The sequence below is a fragment of the Oryctolagus cuniculus genome, chromosome 15 (genome assembly GCF_051225735.1).
Source record: "Oryctolagus cuniculus isolate XC-2025 breed Fujian yellow rabbit chromosome 15, ASM5122573v1, whole genome shotgun sequence".
Classification (NCBI taxonomy): domain Eukaryota; kingdom Metazoa; phylum Chordata; class Mammalia; order Lagomorpha; family Leporidae; genus Oryctolagus; species Oryctolagus cuniculus.
Window position 1 is genome coordinate 69,595,171 of NC_142881.1, and position 21,624 is coordinate 69,616,794.

At 60.3% G+C, this 21,624-nt stretch overlaps 1 protein-coding gene across 4 annotated transcripts in view; it reads left to right on the forward strand.

The window, feature by feature from the left end:
• ZMIZ1 (zinc finger MIZ-type containing 1) overlaps nucleotides 1–21,624 on the forward strand; it is a 215,081-nt gene that overhangs the window by 28,332 nt on the left and 165,125 nt on the right. For all 4 annotated transcript variants that reach the window (XM_070057907.2, XM_070057911.2, XM_051831554.3 and 1 more), the window contains exon 2: nucleotides 15,779–15,890. The gene's annotated coding sequence lies outside the window, so the exon portion shown is untranslated. The remainder of the gene's footprint in view (nucleotides 1–15,778; nucleotides 15,891–21,624) is intronic.

The following is a 21,624-nucleotide window of genomic DNA, read 5'->3' on the forward strand; positions in this document are numbered from 1 at the left end:
AGGAAGCAGCGGGGGAGTGAGAGCCCAGAGCCAGAGGCCAGGGAGCGGCTGTTGCCCCAGCCCAAGCAGGGAGCTGTGAGAAGAGGCGTTATCAGCCGGCAGGGCTGGGGGGCGGGGCAGGGAGATGGCAGATGGCTTGGCGCAGGGGAGCATCCGAACCCAGGATGGCTCCTTGACTTTTGGAGTGGATGCCTGGCTTGGCAGCAGCGGGGCTGGCAGTCGATCCGGAAGGAGCCCGTGGATGGGGGAGGCAGAACAGGCTCCAGGGCAGGGTGGTTGTATAGCCATCCGGGGCACACGGGTTGACATCCAAGAGGGGAGCAGAGCCCAGGGGAGCGGCCGCAGGGGCGCACCAGGCCCTGGGAGGGCTGGGCTGGCCCCGCTCCCTGGGGCTCCCTGCCAGCCTGGAGCCGGGCCGTGTGGGCGGGCGCTTCCTTCAGGGCCTGGCCTGGGGTTTTGTCCCAGTGCATCATGGGTGAGGGCCTTGCGGTGCCCTGGCTTGTAGGCGGGCATGGGTGGGGGTGGGGCTGGCCTGCAGCCTCAGCACCAGCGGGTCAAGGCCATGCGGCGAGGGCCGGGAATGGGGCAGAGGCACCCTGCCGTGGGCCAGCGGGGCCCCGGGCATCCATGTCAAGTGTGGCTCTTGGCTGGGTGAATTTCTCACAGTGAAGGGGCAGTGACAGGTGGGAGACGTTTTCACAGCAGACCTGGTTCCCCTTGGTTTTGTCACCAGCTGATGTTGTAACCCTGAACATGTCCCCTGCTCTCTCTGGGCCTTGGAATTCCCACCTGAGAGTCTGGGATGGAGCAGCCAGGCCTCAGTGTCCCGGCGAGAGACTACGCTTTGCTTGTGGGTGTTTGGTTTGGAGAGGGTGAGACAAGGCCCAGGGGTGGGCTGTGGCGGTGCTTGTGGGGCACTGGGAACAGGTGTGTGTGACAGAGGCCACCTTCAGGATGGTCACCCCCATGGGAGGTGGGAACCAGCTTTCCACCCGAGCCATTTTTTTTTTTTTTTTTGACAGACAGAGTGGACAGTGAGAGAGAGAGACAGAGAGAAAGGTCTTCCTTTGCCGTTGGTTCATCCTCCAAAGGCCGCCGTGGCCGGCGCACCGCGCTGATCAGATGGCAGGAGCCAGGTGCTTCTCCTGGTCTCCCATGGGGTGCAGGACCCAAGCAATTGGGCCATCCTCCACTTTGCTCCCAGGCCACAGCAGAGAGCTGGCCTGGAAGAGGGGCAACCGGGACAGAATCCGGTGCCCCGACCGGGACTAGAACCCGGTGTGCCGGTGCTGCAAGGTGGAGGATTAGCCTAGTGAGCCGCGGTGCCGGCCCTCCACCGGAGCCATTGTTAAAGCCCCTACTTTCCCATCTGCAAAATGGGAGTATGGAAACATCACTGAATTCCCAGAGTGGAGGAAAAGTAGGGAGCCCACAGCTCAGTACCTGGATGAAGGAGGCCTTTGGTTCTGGGGGCAGTGGCTGGAATCCAGGGAGGCCTCGCTAGCACCAGGGGCTTCCTGTGACAGCCACAGTCCTGGACTCAGGGGGCCACAATGTTCACCGTGGCCTTGGGGACCGGTGTTGTGGCCACGCGGCAGCATCCGCCCTGGGCGTGGCTGGAAGCGGTGCATTGGGTGTGGACCAGAGATGGCAGTGAGCGCTTTGCAATCCCACCAGGACCACAGTGGGTTTCTCAGCGCAGCCACAGGCTCTGATTTCCTGCGTGTGCTGATGTGGCTGCTGTTGTGTGTCGTGGGGGGGGGTGTGTTGTTGTTGTGTGTGTGTTTTCACCGCGGTGGGTTTTAGCGCTGCGGTACAAAGTGAGGAAAATAGCAGATGCTGTATCCAATTGCCACCAAACTGTCTTGAAATGCTATAAATATTTTCTAAAAAGACTAGCTTCCCGCGCCCGACGTGTTAGTTACCTCTTCCCGGAGACGCGGATTCCCGAAAATTAAGACAAATAACCTCTTAAATCACAGTCGTTAACCTCAGGTGTAAAACGCTACGGCGCCAGCCGCGGGTCACGGTGGCTCCGCTCTGCCTAAGTGACTCGCCGTGGCACAGAGAAGGCGGGACAGCTGGGAGCAGAGCTGTGGGCTGAGCCAGGAGCCCAGCGCGGCCACTTGCTGCGGCCGTGTGACCTTGGGCTGGGGGCACTCCTGTCTGCACCTCATCTGTGCAGCAGGGTGCCACTGCCTGTACCGCAGGTCTTGCGAGCACTGGTCCCTGAGCTGGCTGGTGCTCCCCGAAGGTGGCCACGGATGACCGTCAGCCGTTCGGGGCCCCCTTTTCTGGCTACCTCTAGCCGCGAGGCAGAGACAGGCTGCCTGACAATGCCGTTGTCTGTTCTCCTTGCCTGATATTTATTTTATTTATTAGAAAGGCAGAGTTGACAGAGAGAGAGAGAGGAAGAGAGATCTTCCACCTGCTAGTTTACTTCCCAAATGGCTGCAGTAGCTGGGGTTGGGGGGAGAGGCCAAAGCCAAGAGCCTGGACCTCCATCTGGGTCTCCCACGGGGGTGCAGGGCCCAAGCACTTGGGCCATCTTGTGCTGCTTTCCCAGGCACATTAGCAGGGAGCTGGATGGGAAGTTCCCGGGGCTCAAAACGGTGCTCCTTTATGGGATGCTGGCGTCACAGGTGGTGGCTGTACCCGCTAGGCCACAGCACCAGCCCCTTCCTTGCACTGGTTTTTATGTTTAACTTCTACTCAAGGTGAGTGAAGCTCATTTTGTATTTCAGGAAATCCTATTACATTTTCTTCAATAAGCTTATTTCAGCACACATTGTGAATTGATTTCAAGAAAAATATTAGGACAGTGGCAGTCAAGATGGGGGGAGGAAGTGACAGAACCAGGATGATGTCAGATGACGTCAGGGCCTTTCTCTCACTGCTAGCTGGCTTCTGTCCCTTCGGAGCAGTGGGTGGGGACTGGCTATCTCCTCACTGCACGGCCCACGGACGTGACCATCACCCTCCAGAGCAAGGAGGGCACACAGGAAGTCCTCTCCTGGGGCCCAGGCCAAGGGAATCGCTCTCCTAGGGCCTTTGGCCAAGAACCTGAGGTTTGGTGGCCAAACAGCATCCCGTGCTCTGTGCCTCACTGTTGAAGTCCCCAAACTGAGTGTCCAAGCTTGGTCCCAGACCGAGGCCAAGCCTTCCTTCTGCCAGGCCTAGCTGACCCCAGTGGAACGTAGACTGTGCTCCACTAACAGGCGTGGCAGATGCTGCCAGTTTTGTCTCGCCCTCTGGGAGTGCGGCATGAGAGAGTAATTCTGAAGCCACGTGGGAGCTCGCAGAGAAGATGGGGATAGATTGGTTATGCCTGCTGTGGGTGTGGGAAGGAAGGTTGGTGGCGTGCAGGCTTTTATTTGTTGCACAGAAGCCTCCCAAGCCTGTGGCTGGCTCCCACCCCCCATTACACCCCCAGTGCCCGGCACCGTGATCAGCAGGTGGTGGAGCTCAGAAGTTCCTGTTGGAGCCTGGCAGGTGCACCATGGGCAGCCCTCGCCTGCTGTGCCGACACGTATCCCCAGATGATTGCTGGCCCTGCAGGGTCAGCACCCAGCCCTTGCATTTGTGCTGTCCAACCAGGGCTGGACACAGGGCAGGTGTCCAGACCCAGGGATGACAGAAATGGTCACTGAGATCCCACAGGGCACAGCAGGTAGAAGGGGACTGCAGCGGTCTGTGCAATACAGCCTCATTTACAGGCATCGTGCAGGTGACCGGGGTCCCAGATTTTCCAGGACAGGCCTGGTGTCAGAGCCCTCGTCCCATGGGCGAGTGTCCCCACACAGCAGGCATGTGGGCTGTGGGCTGGGGATCCTGGCTGCTGTGTTTGCCCTGGTCAAGGCCTCTCCTCCTTGCCCTGCTCTGTGGCAGTGCATGGGGAGCCCCTTGGCCTCCATTTTACAGGTGAGGAAAGGGAGGCCCAAGGTTGGCAGGCGACTCACCTGACGTCACACAGCTGGTTGATGCAGAGACCTGGCCTGAACCCATTCCCCCGTCACCTGGCCACTTCACCTTCCAGTCCCTGAGACAGCCCTACACGCTCATGGGTCCTGGCATCTCAGCTTCATCTGTCCATTCATTCAGTCAGTCTTTCTGTAGCCTTGCGGACGAGACAGATGGCCTGGTTTGCATTTCGGTCACTTTCTGGCCAGGCAGCTTTTGGTGAGTTCCTTTGTCGCCCCGTGCCTCAGTTTCCTCATTGGTAACATGGGCATAAACATCACTGATGGGGTTCTGTGGGGCCCGTCTTTGGGTGGAACTGCACAAGGGAGCCGGCAGGAGCAGTGCGTGGTCTGGCGCGTGTGTAGCAGGACACATGTGTGCACCAAGAAAGAGCTTCAGGCGGCCAGGCATGGTCAGCGGCGCCCCAGGCTCCATGGGGCCATGGGAGGAGGGACAGGACACAGGAAGCATCCAGAACCGCTCTCCCCATCGAGGAGGCTGCTTGGAGCCAGGCTGGCGGGGGGCAGGAGCGTACAGAGGGGAGGAGAGGTGCAACTCTGGATGCGTCGTGGAGAGCAGCACGCAGGACGGAGGATGGCGCCCATGCCTGCCACTTTGCACCCCTGGCAGTGGAGGCTCTGGGCTGCCCTGTGGGTGGGGGTGAGGTGGGGGAGCCACAGGAAGGCCCAGAGAGCTGTGCCTGGGAGCCTTCGCAGGGGGTAATTGTCTATTGTTCATCGTCTGATCTCTGCACTGGCCATCCGCCTGCCTGCCTGTCTCTGCCCTCGGCATCTGCCTGTGCAGTATCAACCACACACCCATGGAGCTCTGCTCTCGGGCTGTGTGGACGCCCCCCAGCCCACCCCAGGACCCGTTATGCTGCTGCCGCTGGGGCCCGGGGCTCTGTTTGCATCATCCCAGCCCCACCACAAGACACAGATGGCTGGATTATTAATCGCTGTAATTAATAAGCACCCATGGAGGAGCTTCTCCACAGGCAGCCACTCGTCACCAGCAGCAGCCCTGTAGGGGCTCACACCCCCACCCCCACTTCACAGACAGGGGTCGTGAGGCTGGGGGGAAGGCCAGGGACGCACCCACGGGGAGCCGGCTGTGATTCCAGGCCTGCTGACCACCTGCAGCCTTCCTGTCCAACAAAGGACCCTCCCCACCCACGTGCCCTAGGGTGCTGGGTGCTGGGAGAAGCTGTCAGAGCTGGGGGTGGGAGGGCAGCTCCTGGGCTCACCAGTCTCAGGCAAGAAGGGCCAGAGGGAAGCAGGGCCTGGGGGGCCAGTGGGACAGGTGGTTGGGGCCGAGGGTGGAAGGAGTGCCAAATACCAGCTCTCCTCCCTCTGCTGCGCCCACACACGCAGATGGCGGGCCAGGGCCTGGTGCTGGCTGCTTCTCCCTCCTAAGCACCGTATCCCAGGGACTGATTTAAGCGCCTGCAGCAGGCGGCTTCCTGATTGATGGGGCTGTTTTGGACGGGCCTGACTACATCAGCAGAGCGGCGGCGGCGGCGAGGGGCGCCTCACACCGTTCTGCAGATGGCTGCCGGCCCACCTGCTCCCCTGGCCCGGTCTCCTGCGCCCGGCCTCTGTGTGTGCATGTGTGTGTGCACCGGGCCCACACCTGGGTGGGCAGACATGGGCCGTTCACATCCCTAACCCGTGTCAACCCTGCACCCAGGGTGTGGGCGTGGGTGTGTGCTGCCCTTGGCCCATGCAGAGGAGCAACGGTGTGCCCGGGTGTCCACACACGTGTGACATCTGTGAACCTGCATCCTCTGGGCAGCCCCCTCTGGGTTCATCGGCTTGGGACTCTTGGAGTGCCTGTATGGTGGCCGCGAGGTACACACTGCTGTGTGTGTGTGTGGGGGGGGTGTGTGTGTGCACAGGCGCCCATGTCAGGGGTGTGCTGGAGCATCTGTCTGTGTGCACATACACACGCGGGCTTGCAGCTGCCACCTCAGCCAGTCTTTTCTGGAAGGGATGCTGCCCGACTCACTCTCATGCACATGTTCATGTGTGTGCATGCGCACACGCACACGAACTCACACCCGCGCTGCCAGCATGGCTGAGGTACCCCGGCCTCATCAGTCAGGCTCTCTGCCATTGTCAATGAGGGTAGAGTGGCCTGCAGGAAGTGGGGAAGGTGGCCTCATCTGTCTTCAGAGTGCCTTCACCCTGTTCCTGGAATGTGGGAGAGGGACCCTCGCTCCCACCCTGTGCTTCTCAGCCACATCCTACCACTCTCTCCCTACCACTCGACAACCCCCCCCCCCGACTCTGTCCAGCCATGGGAACAGCCCCATGCCACAAAGGCGGCCCAGGCCGGAGAGTCAGGCAGGTCAGGGTCCCCAGAGCCAGGGCTGTGTCACCAACACAGGGCCCTAGGAGGCTCCCTCCGCCCCTCCCATCCTCAGCTCGTTCCTGCCCCAGGCCTCGGTCTCTCCATCTGTAACAGGATCCGGATTGCCTCGCCGGACCTCTCCCAGGTTGTGTTGAGGATCAGATGAGAAAGGGACCCGTGGAGGGTGTGGGGTGCTGCCCACAGCACTTGCTGCTGCTCTGCGCACAGGACAACAGGGGTGCGGGCAGTGACGGAGGGCACGTGTGGCCGGGCTGATGCCCACCTCTGAATTCCCTGCCTGTCCCAGGTGCAGGCTCCTTTGCCTTCCTTTGAATCCCTGTGCTCCTCGGATTGCTCATCTTTAGAATGGGCTGCTTCCCGCCGGGCAATGCAGTGGAAGGGTTCGCAGAAACGTGTGTTCAGCGGTAGCACAGAGCCTGGCACCCAGCAGCCGCGAGGCCCCGCAGTGCGTGCAACTGTTCCTGCCAGCCGGGGGCCGCGCAGGTGGCCTGCTCAGCCCGGAGGCCCAGGTGCAGGCGTGGTGAATGGCGTCCTGATGGGACATCGGGGAGCCTGGGTGTTAATGAGCTGTCACCTGTGTCCAGACTTCATGCCCAGTGCCCGCCCCCCCCCCGCCCCCCCCCCCCCCCAGCCGAAGAATGCAGGCCTTGGTTCAGGGAAGCTTAGAGGGGCTGCAGTGATACAGCAGCCCCAGCCCCGGGACGATGCCCTGGGGACCAAGGCGGCGGGCACTGGTCTCTGTTGCCTGCAGAGGATCCGGCTCACAGGGACCGGGGCACTGTGCCCCAGCAGCTGCCTTGGCCCCTTATGCCAGGCCCAAGGTCACCTTTGCCCCCGCCTCCTTTGGGCCACATAATAGCTGCACTTGGTGCCCTGAGAGGAGGCCCAGAGGGAAACACAGTGTCTCACCTGAGCCAGGTGAGGACTACAGAGCCCACTGGCAGCCCCAGGACTGCAGACAGAAGCTGGGAGCCACGCCCGTCCCACACGGGCTCCCCAGCCTGGGCCTACTGCCTGCCAGACGCTGGGCTTCCCTGAAGCCGTGGGGCCCTGGCACCCAGATCCAGCAGAGAGGAGGTAGCTGGAAGACACAGTCAGGGCTCAGGGGCTCAGGGGCTTTGAGGCCAAGGGACGCCCAGGCAAGAGAGCAGGTGGGGCTTTGTCCTCAAAAGAGGACAAAGAAGGGAGTGAGCTTGCTGGAAGGGGCAGCATTCCAGGACAGGAGCATGGAGGCAAAGTTTGGAGCCAGTCCTCTCCCATAAGACATCTGGGCTACTCGGGCCTGGCTTTTGGTGACTAGTGGCCGTGGGGTGAAACAGATGGCCGGCGGGGGTGGGGAGAGGGGGAATATGTCTGCAGGCCTGAGCCAAGGAAGGCCAAGTGGCCCACACAGGCCAGAGCCCGAGACCTTGGCACCAGCTCCTCGGAGTTCTCGACTCGAAAGTTAATGATTCATTTGTGGCCAGTTTCTGCTGGCCTTTGCCTGGAAATTCCCAAGCCTGCCCCTTCCCTTGGCTCGGGGAGCTCTGAGAATACAGTCTCATTTATGCTTGGCTGCAAACGACTCACCCGCTATCCAGGGAATGGCTTTTTGAATTACAGCCGGAGTGCTGCAGGTTAGCTGTGAGGAAGGACTGGTTCTGGGCTGCAGGCTGGGGGGCTGGGTGGTTGGCTGAGGTGCAGTAGTGTTCCTGTGAGGACCATCATGTGTGTGCATGGTACCCCAGGTATGTTCATGGTACTCCATGTGTATATGCATGGTACTCCCATGTGTGTTTGCCTGGTATCCCGTGTGTGTGCATGGTACTCCCATGTATGTGTGCATGGTATTCCCATGTGTGTGCATGGTACCTCATGTGTGTGCATGGTACCCCATGTGTGTGCATGGTGCTCCCATGTGTGTGCATGGTGCTCCCAAGTGTGTGCATGGTACCCCGTGTGTGTGTGTGTGGTACCCGGTGTGTGTGCATGGTACCTCATGTGTGTGCATGGTACCCCATGTGTATGATACCCCCATGTGTGTGCATGGTGCTCCCATGTGTGTGCATGGTGCTCCCGTGTGTGTGCATGATACCCATGTGTGTGCATGGTATCCTGTGTGTGTGCATGATACCCATGTGTGTGCATGGTATCCTGTGTGTGTGCATGGTACTCTCATGTGTGTGCATGGTACCCCATGTGTGTGTGTGGTATCCCTATGTGTGTGCATGGTACTCCCATGTGTGTGTGCCTAGTATCCCATGTGTGTGCATGGTACTCCCATGTGTGTGCATGGTACCCCATGTATGTGTGTATGGTACTCCATGTGTGTGTGCATGGTACCCATGTGTGTGTATGGTATCCCGTGTGTGTGCATGGTACTTTCATGTGTGTGCATGGTACCCCATGTGTGTGTATGATACCCCCATGTGTGTTCATGGTGCTCCCATGTGTGTGCATGGTGCTCCCAAGTGTGTGTATGGTACCCCGTGTGTGTGTGCATGGTACCCTATGTGTGTGCATGGTACCCCATGTGTGTGTGCATGGTACCTCATGTGTGTGCATGGTACCCCATGTGTGTGCATGGTGCTCCCATGTGTGTGCATGGTGCTCCCAAGTGTGTGCATGGTACCCCATGTGTGTGTGTGTGTGGTACCCGGTGTGTGTGCATGGTACCTCATGTGTGTGCATGGTACCCCGTGTGTGTGTATGATACCCCCATGTGTGTGCATGGTACCCCGTGTGTGTGTGCATGGTACCCCTAATTTAGTTTGGAATAGAATTTAGCCCAATCCAATGTGTAAAGTGCTGTGGCAGTTTCAGAGCTTGACATGGAGTAGGGCTTGACTGGGAAGAGGGCACAGGGTCACATGCAAAGGCCCTGGGGCACGAATGTTCAGAGGAGGCTGAGTCCTTGTGGAGTGGCTGCAGTGTAAGAGGGTCTGTAACGGGGCCGTGATCACCTTGCCGGACCTCTCACAGGTTGTTCTGAGGATCCGATGAGAATGGGTCTCAGTGGAGAGGATGTGGTGACACTGAGGAGTGTGCAGACACACTCCCAGTGACGGGTGCAGGAAGCCGGTGGTGGAAGCCGGGGCTGGTCCTTGCTGTGTTTGGCTGGGGTTGTGGGGTCGCTTGCCCATCCAGGTTTAAGTTCTGCTGGACAGCAGACCTTCCTTAACAGCTGGCTCCTTGCGGCTGAGACTGAAGCTGGGCTGTGGGCCTTGCACACACGGGGGCTGGGCCGATGGTTAGCAACCCAGGCGAGGGTGACAAGGACCCAGTAGAGCCACATACTATGGACGTGAGCCTGGGAGGCCGGGCCTGCCTGCTGACTTCAGCCTGCCCCCCAGCTCTGTCACTCCAAGTCCACAGGTGAGCCGAGCAGAGGAGCTGGAGTCAGCTGCAGAGCTCCGTGTTCCTGGCAGGCTTTGCAGGGGGTCCACCTGGAGGTGGTAAGACCCACAGGCCTTGCGGGGCCCTGGGCCTGCATCTCTCATGCACACAGGGGGGCTGACGGCAGAGCGCCCGTGCACCGCAGGGTCCGCCATCTCCCAGTCCCGGCGAGTGGCACCCACCCCTGAGCTTCCCAGGACACCTCCTCCGAGCCAAGCGCCCGGTGCTCCGGGGCCAACCTTCTTGGCGTGCGGGCAGAGGGGGTTCCTTTGTGTCTTTCACAACTTTGCAAATTTCCTTTCTTCTGATTATTTCCTGACAGTCCCAGGCGTTGGTGGTAAACAAGCTCTCTCCCCAGAATGTTTCCCTGTGACAGCAGCTTTCTCTGGCGAGGGTGCTATCAACACTTGGCAGGGCCTCCTCCCGGCTCCCGGCTCCCGGCTCCCGGCTCCCGGCTCGGGCTCCGAGCAAGTGAGAGCGTCTGAAAGGTGTTCAAGAATGCAGAGCCTGCCCTGTGTGCTGGAGCAGCGGCTTGGGCTCGGAGAAGGCAGGCCTGGGCCAGGCTTCTTTGTTCCCTGCAACAGCCTGGCCTGGCCTGGCCTGGGAGCCTCAAATGGCCCCGGCTGTGCATGGTCCCTGGGCGGCGAGGCAGGCCGTGTCAGATGTCCGTTGGCTCGCACAGCCCTGCTGCTGGGTTCTTGGCACAGCTCAGCGGCAGGAGGGACCCTGGCTCCCCAGGGCAGCTCTGCCAGGACCGCCTGTGGCCGGGAGACCAGCAGCGTCTTGGCCCTGCAGCCTCTGTGGCCTGCGTCACGCTGGCTTAGGTGTCCTGAGTCAGAGCCAGGAAATGGATCTGTCCATTGCGGGGGTGGAGTCGCTGCTGCCCCGGGCAGCTGGGGTGAGCCCCAATCTCCTGCTTGTCCACACCTGGGGCTGGGGAGGGGGGGGTCGGGTCTGTGCTGGCCCATGTGACCCTCCCCTGGCCTGGCCTGGATTTGACCGGAGCTTGGAGAAGAGGTTGAGGTCATAGCCTGTTCCATGTTCTGCTCCCAGTGCCTGAGCCTACCACTTGGCATGGCCAACAGCTGCCCATCAAGATGGGCAGGGCTGTGGTTGACAGGAGGGCGCTCGGACACGCGCACAGCTGTGCTGCCTGCACCCTCGTCCTCCGGGCAGTCCTTCCTCCCTAGCCAAGAATTTACTCACAAATGACTTCTTAGGCGGCGTCCTCCTTGGCCTCCTCTCCGCTGCCCTCCGCTCTGGCTGTGTCGTGATGTAGGATGACCATTCCTCCCTACACGGGGCTCTCCCACAGGCCCAGGGGAGGGCCTTGAGCAAGCTGTGCATCCCGCAGTCCTGGTATACAGTAGGCACTCAATAAAAGCAAGGCTGGGTTTCAGCAAGCAGGGACTGACGGCCATGCTGGAGATTCCCCGTTGTTAATGATTCGAGAAGAGGGAGGAGAGCACGCAGAGAGGCTGACCCCTGCCCCTGCTGCCTCCGAGGTGCAGCCCCAGGAACGCAGGGGGCTGGGGTGGCCCCCTCCCGCGTCCACCCAGCGCCGTTTTCTTGCCAGCAGGAGCCGGCTCCCCGGGCTGCCCGAGTGATCACTCCAGAAAACACCCCAGTGGAAACTGTATGAATGATTGATAAGAGCTGAGAGCTGTTTAATTTTTTCCCCCTGTTTAATGGCTATCAATAATTTAATACGCTCTCTGTATGTTTTTAAGAAATAGCACCCATTTTGCCGTCTCCGGTTTAGCAGGCTAAATGATTTAAGTGTTGGAAATGTGCTCTGAGGGTGGAGGCTGAGCCGGTCGGAGAGATCTGGGGGCTGGGGGTGGGGGAGGTGGGTGCAGAGCCAGCTGAGGCATCCTGGCCGGGTGGGGCGTGTGTGTGCATGTGCGTGTGTGTATGCATGTGCGCGCGTGTGTGTGTGTGTGTGTGTGTGTGCGTGTGTGTGAGAGAGAGAGAAGGTGGGAGGGAGGGAGAAGGGAAGGGGCGGGCAAAAGCCAGCATCTCTCTCTGCTATGAGCAAGATAATTGCTTCCCACCGCCCCCCCCCCCCCCCCAGCCTCACTGAGCAGTGGCTGAACAGCTGGCAGCTTAGCACCACCCCGCGGGCTGAGCTTTTCGGGCCGGGGGGCAGGCAGCATGGCCTAGGAAGGAGCTGCTGCTTCTGTCACCGTGGACTGAGAATGCCCCTCCCCCGGCACCTTGGCCCCCTTCTAAGGCTGCCTCCAGCCCTGCCGCTGTGTCCTGGATGGCAGGGTAAGGGTGGAGTGGCATGGTCGGGGGAGGTTGGGATCACTCATGTCTGGGCCCGGAGGGGCCTGGGAGGCCAGCTGCCGGTGCCTCTCCGACCTCCCCAGATGCAGAGGATCACCCTGGAGGACTTGTTCACCACTGAAGTTTCTGGGCCGTGTTCCAGACCCACAGCCTTCCGTTCTCAGGGGAGCAGCCTGGGAAGCTGTGACTTGAACCATCCGCCCAGGTGCTACTTAGCAGCAGACGAGCCTGGGAAATACAGAGTCCAGCTCCTCTGGATGCTGATAGCACCCGCAGCCCCCGCAGCTGCTTCCCTCTGCTTGCACACCTCTGGGGCCGGGGTGCCTCCGCACCCCCACGAGGCTGCAGATGCTTCTGCCGTTAGCCTGTGGCCTGCCCAGCTGCCCCTGTGCCTCAGCTCAGACTGCCTCCCCCATCCCCATGGCCTTCTCCTCCCAGCTCGGCCTCTCTGGCTTGTCTGTGCCTCTCTGTCGGGCAGGGAGCTTCCTTTCTTGGCAAAGGGTGTCTGAGACAGAAGGCAGGCAGGTGACAGGTGCCGCGTGGCCTGCCCCTGGTGGACCGAGGGGGCCTCATCCACCTGCTGCTGGCAGGCACTGCCGCCGGCACAGTGGGGACTCTGAGGAAGGCAGGAAGAAAGTGGTCTAGCAGGGGCTCAGACTCTCTGCAGGAAAGCAAACTGGGACTCCTGGGAGATCCCCGAATAGCCCAGGTCGCAGATGACAGGAGGGGAAACTGAGGCTGGAGGGGGCTCCCCAGAGGCCACACCTCTGTTTAGGACCGAGTTGGAGTTGCAAAAATGGGGGCTGGAGGGACACTGAGGGACACCTAGGTGTTGGGGGTCCGCTGAGACCACCCCCGCACCAGTCACCGCCCCGAGGGCTGTGGGCGGAGCTGAGTCAACGCAGGGGAGAGGTGTAGCCATGGTCTGGCTGTCTGCCATAGCAGCGCTTCCTGGCTCTCCCAGGCAGTCTGCGTCGGTAGCAGAAGGTGTGCACTGTGTGACTGCCAGTCAGTCTGCCAGGTTTATTTCCATAGATAATTATGAGGGGAGGAGGCGAACGCATTGTCTGCCGGTGCCATCATCCATGGCGAAGTGGGGAGCCCGTAAGTCCCCCCCTGCTCTGCCGGCCCCCTCTGCACCCCCACACTCAGCCCTGCCCTTGGTGTCTGTGCACTGAGCCTGGGCTGGGGCTGGCATGTAACCTGCCATGTGACACCGCGTCCCTCACCCCCCGGAAACGGGCTCTAATCATCCCAGTCTGGCTGTGCAAGAGCTGAGGGATGCCTGCCCCTGCCCAGGCCTCTGCTTGGAGAGCTCTGTGTGGACAGGGCCTGCGTGGGCAGGGGAGGTTTCTAGGAGGCGGTGCTGCCTGACCACAGACAGGAGACGTGGTAAGAAGGGTCAGGTACCCCAGGAGCACAGGTGTGAGGCGACGCTGGGGGTGTGCAGAGAGCAGGGAGGCTGGGGGTGAGGTAGGTGGGGAGGTGCACTGGAGCCGGCGCCTGGGCTGAGAGCCACGGAAGGATTTGTTTGTCCCTTCTGTTGAAGTGTGACACCCATGCAGGAAGGTGGCGTGTCCTACATGTGTGGCTGCAAGTGAGCATGCCTGTGGCAGCCGTGCACATTGAGACACGGCTGCATCAAGACCGCCGCGAGCCCCCGGCTGCCTCCCTCACTGCTGCCCCCGGGGACACTGGGTCACTATGCTGACTTCCAGCTTTCTGCCCTCAGCTCTTGCTGTCCACAGACCACCCCACAATGGGTGGCTTCGTGAGCACAGCAGTGGTGTAGGATTCTGCCGGTTCTGTGGTTTGGCTGCGTGGTCCCCCACTCGTGGTTCCCATGGGCTCATGTGGCTCCAGTGGCCCGGAGCGTTGGCTAGACCAGAAGGCCCACAAACAGCCTCCGCTGCACTTGGTGGGCAGTTGGTGCTGGCCGTTGGCTGGTGGCCTCCGTCCCTCTCTGCCTTTCTGTAGAATAGACTGGCCTCTTTCCCAGAGAGAAGACAAGGAGGCAGGGCCACTTGAGGCCTCCTCTGTAACTCCCAAAACACCACTTTCACCAAAGCCTATGGGTCAAGACAAGGGTCAAGGGCAGCCCAGAGGGAGGGCTCACAGAACAGACTCCACCTCTTGGGAAAATTACAGACTCTGTGGCCGTATGGCATCTACAAGTATGGTTTTGCCTGTTCTTGAGCTGTGTCTGGCTTTTTTTAATTTTAAGATTTATTTGTATATTGAAAGAGTTCCAAACAGAGAGAGATGGAGAGAGCCAGCGAGAGAGAGAGAAGTCTTTCATCTGCTGGTTTACTCCCCACGGTGGCCACAACAGCCAGGGCTGAGCCAGGCCATAGCCAGAAGCCAGGAGCCAAGAGCTTTATCCTGGTCTCCAACATGAGTAGCAGGGGCCCGAGAACTTGGGGGCATCGTCCACTGCTTTTCCTAGGCACTAGCAAGGAGCTAGATCAGAAGTGGAGCAGCCAGGACACGAATCAGCATCCATTTGGGATGCCAGTGTCACAGGTGGCAGCTTTATCCACTAAGCCACGATGCTGCCCCAGTGTCTGGCTTTTTGAGCCAATGTTATGCTTGCAAGATGTACTCATGTGGTCGGATATAGTTTTAGATCACTCATTCTCAGTGCTGGGGATAATCCACCATGGGGTCCACCGATACGACAGCTTGGCAGTCGATGGCCATTTGGGAAGCTTTTGGGTTTTGGCAAATATGGACAGCAGTGCTAGGAACACTCTAGTGCGTGTCTTTGGGTGAACATGCTCTCGTCGGCTCTGTGGAAGCAGAGTTGTTGGGGCACAGAATAATAGGCCCTGGGGTGGGAGAGCTGTTTCTGAGCTGTTCTCGGGAGTGCTGGTGCCAGTGTGTGCCCCCTCCCCCTCCCCCCTCCCCGCAGCCAGCCTGCATCACAGCCACCAAGGAATCTGGGTCTCTGCAGACCCAGCAGCTGGGGAGAGACTGCCTGGCGCAGCCTCCGTCTCTGACAGCTCAGGGCAGGGTAAGCCCAGGAGCCATGGTTCTGCTGCTCCACCCTGGCCTCTGCCTCTTCCCGTGGGATGGTGGGCAGAACCCTTCCTGCTTCATGGCCTCAGTTTCTCCCTCTGTAAAATGGCAGTGAGAAGTGTATGCCTCACCAAGTCTCTTTGCTCTCATCAACCTGACCCCTGTGTTCTAGAATCTACCAGTGGGCGGGACAGGGGGAGACCTTGGAGATCTCCGTAAGCGTCCTGATTCCAGGACGTTTCATCCTGTCAGTCATTCATTCGTTCACTGTTGTCACATCTGTCAGGCAGTCGCCGGCCCTTGCCAACAGTCTCAGGGGATGGACACGGAGAGCAGACTCAGTTTCCGATGTCCAGGAGCTCCGTCCGGAGAGGGAGACGCCCGTAGAAAGCTGGGAGGGTCCAAAGCTGACTGTGGCATGGACAAAGGAAGGACAGGCAGGTCAGGCAGGGCTCCCAGGCTTGGGGCCTGGAGAGACCGATAAGATAAGTGGGCAAAGAGCTCCGAGTAGGATCCCAGCACGTACCACGGCCAGGGGGGCTGGGAGGCTGCACCGACAGGAACTGGTGGTGGGCATGCTGGCATGTTAAAGGCGGCATCTGGGTCCTGGAAGGTCAAGTTCAGGGGTGGGGACAGGGCGCGCACCCGGTTTCTTGTGGAGGCCAGTTTGACTTCCCGGAGGTGATCTGTGCTGGTGGAAGGGGAGGGGACCACCCCCAGGAGCAGGGCTTGGAGCTCACCTCCTCCCCTTCTGTCTCCCCAGGACTTGCAGCAGCAGTGCTGGGCTGAACAAGAGCTGCTGGGCCGCGGCCTCTTTGCCTTGACCCCCACCTCAGCGGCCTCCCGTCCTGGCACACAGGCAGAGGTCTGAGCAGGTAAGCAGGAGGTCCTGTCCCTTGGGGCAGACACAGGCTGCGAAGTCCTGCCCAGGGTGGGTGCTGTCCCGGAGACCTGGGGAGCCCCGAGGGGGCAGGACTTAGCTCCCTGTCTGCTTCTTCCTTGGCCTTCTCTTCTCAGAGGAAGCAGACGAGGAGGGTGGGCAGTGGCCTGCCTTGGGCCAGGGATGTCTGATTTACTCTGATGCCTACTCCCAATGTGGCCACGGGTCGCCGTGCCTGTCCCTCCGGCATTGACGGCGTCAGTGTTGTGATGTGGAACGTGGACAGAATCATGACAATAATACCCATAATGCCGCGAGCCCTGGACTGTCCCCCTGAGCGCCGTTCTGAGCGCTGCACTGTGATTGACACCTCGTGATCAGGATAAGCCTGCCACCATTGCACAGGTGGCAAGACTGAGCCTTGCCCGAGGTCACACAGCTGCCCAGCCTGGGGCACAGGTTGGGGTCTGTGTGCTCCCACGCGCCAGCCCCTGACCCCCCACCACTCTGTCGCTGGCCTTGCCCCACACCCCAGGCTTCTTGTTGGACAGGGGCCACCATGGGTGTCATCAGGATGGTTAAGTCCTGTCCCAGCTCCAGGCAAAGGGAGGGGCCTTTTGTAAGGGGGTGGCAGCTGCTCCTGGTCCAGGGTCTTGGCTCCCATGTGGCTGTGGGGTGACATCAGCCAGGCTGGCCCCCAAGGCCCTCTCTAGAGGTGTTGCTGGACAAGGTTGACCCCTGTGTCCCTCAGTTCTGTTTCCTAGTTTGTCCTGGGCATTAAGTAGATGCCAGCTCTGATACAAGGGAAAGGGAGAGGGGTCCCAACAGATGGGGCTAACCTCACGACAGCAGGGTGGACAGGCTTCAGAGAGCTGAGGGACAGTGCAGGGGAGACAGCCCAGAGGGAGCACCCACGTGGGCAGGCAGGAGCAGATGGGAGGTGGGAGAGCCCGGTGGCATGGGGGAGGCATTGGCCAGGAGGTCGGGCCCAGCTGACCGTGTCTCCAGCTTTCTCCAGCCAGTCTCCCTCTCTAGATGGAGCTCCTGGACGTCACGAGTGAGTCTAGGGGATTATGAAGGGCTGGGGTGATGGGGGCCACTCTGGGTTCTCAGTTAGGGAGCACTGTCGTGGGTGCGCCTTAGCCAGTAGATCCCCAGGGCTGCCACAGGGAAGGCCCAGCTGGAAGCAGGGAGACGAGTGGTCTGTCCCAAGGGCCCAGTGAATGAGAGGTTGCAGAGCCTCAGCTGAGGCCAGAGAGAGTCACGACAGGGAGGAAGAGAATTCGGCGGAGTCTGCAATGGCTGCGAGGGCCTGGGGGTGGGGGCACCAGGGTAGAGAGTGGCAGTGATGGGGGTGGGGTTGATGTTGAAATTCTGAGTGGAGGCCGAGTCTGGGATCCAGGAAGGCTTCTTATAGGAGGCGGAGCAGGCTGCAGCCCAGAATATCTCCAGGAAGAAGTCAGCTTAGATGGCCTTGTGTGGGCCTGATGTTCTCACGTAAAGTGTAGAAGCGCACACACGCATCCTTACACGTGCACCCGGGACTCCCTCAACTCGCAGGTGTGGCTGTGCCCACACTTCCTGCACACACATGCTTGTGCACGGACGTGCATCTACCTCACTGTGTGCGTGCAGATGGGCCATGCGTGCTAAGGACATTCAGCTGTGTCTTTAAGTGATTGTGTGCGCACAACTGCACGCACACATGTGCTGGTGTGTGTTCCCTCACACACATATGTAGGTATGCACACAGAGACATCATGCATGCATGCACGCAGAAACACTTGCATGTGCATATGTGCTCATAAACCTGTGTGTTTGCCCTGCATGCAGGCACACGGACAGAAGCTGTCATAGCACACGGGTTTACACATACATGTGGGGCTACACATGTGTGCCTGTGCAGGAGGGAAGTGCCCTAGAGAGAAGGAGCAGTTCAGGGGTCAGTGCAGCTCCCCGGGACTCTGGGTAGCTCTGGGCCAAGGCTGAGCTGTGGCTCTGGCTGTGTGCATGCTGGAGACGGTGACTGGCAAGTTTGATGGCCAGCCATGTGACTGACCGTGGACAAGCCCTTGCTTGTCCTCAGCTTCCTGTTCTGGAAACAGGAACAGCCACCGTCTAGCTCCCGGGGTGGTGTTGTGGATCAGAGCCCACCAGTGTAAATGACTAGGTACGCACGAGAGAAGAAAACAGGTTACAGGTAGGGTGGGATGCTGGGGCATGGTCACGGGGTGTCGCGGGGCCCCTCCCTGCTCCTCATGTGCTGGGGTCTCCATCTTGGCTTCTTGGGGCCGGGGCCCCCCAGTGCCAGGGGCACAACAGGCAGCACTGCCTGCCCTCTGCAAGGTGGTGGGTCTCAGTCATCCCTGCCCCTCCCCCAGCTGCACTGTGGACTCCTGGGGAATTGGGGTCTGTGACCCCCCCACCCTGGCTTTAGTATACCAACCGCAGGGGAGACCCTGCCAGGGGACTGGTGTGGTACCTGCATGGGCCCCTAAGTACCCCCACAGCCTGGGAGGGAGGCCTTTAACTGGCAGTTTCCAGGTGAGACCCTGAGGCCCTGAGGGGGGATGAGGAGCTCTGGACACTGGCCGGGAAGTGCTGCAGCCGGCCTGTCGTGTGCCGAGTTTCTCTCTTTAATCCGCTTGTCTCCCTTTAGGAATAGATCAAGTAAGGCCCGTTTTGCAGATGTGGACACTGAGGCTCAGAGAGTGTGGGCCACACAGCCAGGGAGTGGCAGAGCTGGACTCGGGTGCTTATTAAGCACACTGCACCCCAGATTCAAGACTTCCTCTTCCTTCCCCTCCCTGCTTCCCAGGGGGACCCTCCAAGTTGGAGGGAGTTCCAAGGAGGCTGCTGGGATGATCTAGGCTGTAGTCCTGGCCCAGAATTCCCGGGCATATTTGCCATTTCTTTTGCAAATTCAAAGGTAGATTGTTCTCTGGGGGTCTACTACCTAATATGATACAATCACTTGTTTGCTCTCTGAGGCGCCTTTGAAAGTGTCTTTGGCACTGTCCTTGGGGAACGTGGCCAGCAGGAAGCTCCTGGGTGTCCAGGAGCCCCGGCGGGGCCCTAGGCTTGGAGGAGCTAGGTGCTCTCTGCACCCCTCTTAGCAGGCTCCTTAGCCCGCTGCCATGTCAGGGCATGGCACCACAGCACAGGGAGCTGAGCTGTGCCTGGCATCAGGGTCTAGAAAGGGACCCCTGGGAGGCGACAGTGAGGCTGGGCCTTGGAAGAAGAGGAGAAATTTGCTGGGCTGCTGTGGGGAGAGAAGAAGACACAGAGGGCGGCACAGCTCCAACCAAGCTGCAGAGAAGGGCAAGTTCATTCACAGTCCTCCCAACAGTGTCCTCGGAGTCTCCCGGGATCAGGACCAGCTACTCGATTCGGAGGGCTGAGTGCAAAAGGAGAACGCAGATCCTGGTCGCAGATCAGTGAGGATTTCCGGATGGTGACAGCAGAATGGGGTCCTTCTGGGCGTGGGGTCCTGTGCGATGGCCCGTGAAGGGGAGCCTGGAATCAGGCCAGCAACCGTGCGGTGAAGTGCAGAGAACCAAGTGCCTGTGTAGGCTCCCCCTGTTCCTTCCTGGCCCAGATACCTGGGGCGAACCCCCTTCCCTCTGGGAGCCTCAGCTGCCAAGGTTTGCCCTCCAACGCCCTCTTCCTCAATGCAAGAGGCTCCGTGGGGCCTGCATTCAGTTTGTCCCGAGTGGTGGGGGACAGAGGCTCGGGTTAGGGTGGGATTGCACCCTGCCCCCGACAGCAGGCAATGGTAGTCAAGGCCCCCGTCTACCTTCCAGCCTGTCCCTGAATACCTTTGAGGCCTGGTGTCTTTTTGTGCCAGGCCCGACAGTAGCGGGGGCTGAAGGGGTCCACTTGGTCTCACGCGCAAAGGCTTCTGGCTGGATTGCCCCTTTCCTGCCCACCCGCATCTGCTGGGCAGACTTAGCTCCTGCACACCAGACTTCTGGGACCCCAGCCTTTCCCTCCTGTAGCCACCATGACCTCTTACACCATAGAGTTCAGGATCCAGTGCAACCTGTTCCCCTTTGCCAGATAGGAAAACAGAGGCTCAGGGGCGCCACCCCCACCCCAAGCTGTTTCTGGGCCTGACCACGTCAGACAGGGATGCTCACCGTGGTGGCAGAGGGTGGTCCCTGGGCCAATCTTTTGTAGAGACTGCAGCCCCTGGCCCACAAAAGGTACCTGTTGGGTGCTGGAGGTTGAGCCAGCTGGAGTAGACAGGCGCCCAGTGCCGTGGGTCCTTGGAGGTGGCGTGGCTCCGTCCACTGGGCCAGGTGGACCGCAGCCAGGTGTAGTGAGAAGGCCCTGGTCGGCCTGGGCTGCACTAGCCAGCAAAGGCTGGACACAGAAGAGGGTGTTTTCTTGGGGACGAGCCAGAGTGTCCCATGTCACTGATGCTTTTTCATGAGGCTCTCAAGAGCCGCTGGGGGGTGAGGGAGTGGCCGCCACCGTGACCCTGGACCTGGGCTTCAGGCTGTTTCCCGCTGCGCCACTCCTTTCTTTGTGGCTTCAGATGAGCGACTTAACGTCTCTGTGCCCCATTTCCTCTTCTGCAGAGTGAGCACCCTGAGCAGCCAGCCGGCTGCACCAGGGAAAGCCGAGCAGGCCCGCACAGCAGTACCAGGCCAGAGTCCGCGCTCTGTGGAGGGAGCCTGGGCCGAGGGCACGCGGGTGTGTGGTTGCACGGCCCTTTAAGAAGAGAATAAGGGAGTGCGGGGGGCTGGGGTGGTGCTGGACGCGAGCCGCAGGCACACACAGGATTGTAGACAGCTGCTGCCCAGAGCCTTGTGGGCAGCCACCTGGGGTGGAGGCCATACTCCGTCCCCCGCCAGCCCCAGCCCCGCCAGCGCCGGAGGTGTGGCCTCGTGCTGCCAACCTCTGGGCCATCAGTCAATCAACAGACTGCCAGGGTTACATGGGCAGGTTTGGGGCTGGTGGCAGAGACCTCGAATGCCAAGGCCAGCTCCCAGCCGTGCTGGCCGTGGCCCAGCCCATGGTCCGGCAGAGCCGGGATTCCAGGGTCCACAGGTGGCATGTCTGTCAAGTCCGCAGTGCCAGCTGAGAATGCAGACTCCCCATCCCCCGGCCTGGAATTTGTTGCTTGCAGCCCAGGCCCTTCTATCCCCCTAGCCTCTGTAGCCTGCCCTATTCCCTGGCCTGTAGCTAGCAAGAATCTACAGCCCACTGCTCGCTCACCCCTGCCTGAGCTGGGCTGCCCCTCAGGGTCAGCAGGGTGGGGCTGTTGTCCTGGCAGAACTTGTTCTAGCTGGCCCACTGTAGACCTGCTGTGTGACCTTGGACAAGTCACCGCCTCTCTCTGAATGGCTGTTCATTGGTCTGTAAAACCAAAGAGTTGGGAATAGGTCAGGGGTCACAAGCCGCTGTCTTCAAGGGCACCAAGAACCCCAGAGAAGCTGGGATTATCCCGTTGTACAGATGGGGAGACTCAAAGCCCAGAGAGGTCAGGCGATGTTCCATGTCACGGAGCTGGTGATCTGACGCCATCGTAGGTTTGCCCACTGGGTCAACGTGGCGCTCCTAGGTCCTCGTAGACTTGCTGAGTGATGCGTTTGCTCCATCAGCTGGGGGTGGAACACTTAAAGTGGACGGAATTTGAGGAGCGGGGTAGGCACAGCCCCAGGCCTGTGCAAAGGTCACGGAGTATGCAGTGCAGTCTCTGGGTGGGGGCCCAGTGAGAACTG